The following is a 969-nucleotide window of genomic DNA, read 5'->3' on the forward strand; positions in this document are numbered from 1 at the left end:
AAGCCTACAGGACAGTCTCCACTGATGCGATCCCCGTGATCGCCGGGGAGATACCTGTGGACTTGGCGATAGCGGAGTTCAGCTGCGTGTACAAAGCCAGGAAGAAACTCGGGTTCCAACATGGAACCTATCAAGTGAGTCAGGCCGAATTGGCTGACGAAGTCGTCACCGAAGCCCAAGTTCGCAGAAGGCTGAGGGAGGCGACTTTAGAGATGTGGCAGCAGAGATGGTCGTCCTCGACGAAGGGTAGGGAAACCTTCCAATACTTCGGCGAGGTATCAGACCGTCTCTCAGCGAGCTGGATCAGAGTCGACCATGATGTAGCGCAGTTCTTGAGCGGACACGGAGACTTCCGTGCGAAGCTCAAGACGTTCGCCCTGGTCGACGACGAGTTGTGCGAATGTGGGGAGGAGGAAACTCCAAACCACGTCCTCTACGATTGTCAGCGTTACGTAGAGGACAGGGAACACCTACGCCAGGCGGCGATTCGAGAAGGATTTCAGTGGCCAATCGACAAAGCCAGTCTGGTGTCAGAGCAGCTGTTTCAGGAGTTCCGAAAATTCGCACGATCCGTAAGCAAGACTAAGAAGCGAACATAGAACGAAACTGCATACGGAGCGTGGACTCGTCCAGCTCCGTTGATGTACGGCATGCTGGGCGAACCCCTCGGGGTTCGTCCCCTCGGGCCAGGCTGAAGCCCCTCTTGCGGAGATAAAAGACTTTAACACTACTCCGTAAGAGTGCCTGGATTGGGTTGGACTCGAGGTGGCAGTGGGAGTAGCACGCTGTCTTCCCCTGATACGATGGTGAACGAAGGTAGAGCCCGAACACCAGGCACAAGTCGCAAGAGCGGCCGGTATGGTCCACCAAGGACTTAGGTACGGCCCGTCTCTCAGAGACCACAGTTTGACGACAACACTAACTGTCCCTATCTACTGGCGGTGGCGGTCTGTGGCCACCCAGGGCGGG

This window comes from Megalopta genalis, unplaced genomic scaffold (genome assembly GCF_051020955.1).
Source record: "Megalopta genalis isolate 19385.01 unplaced genomic scaffold, iyMegGena1_principal scaffold0348, whole genome shotgun sequence".
NCBI classification, from domain to species: Eukaryota; Metazoa; Arthropoda; class Insecta; order Hymenoptera; family Halictidae; genus Megalopta; species Megalopta genalis.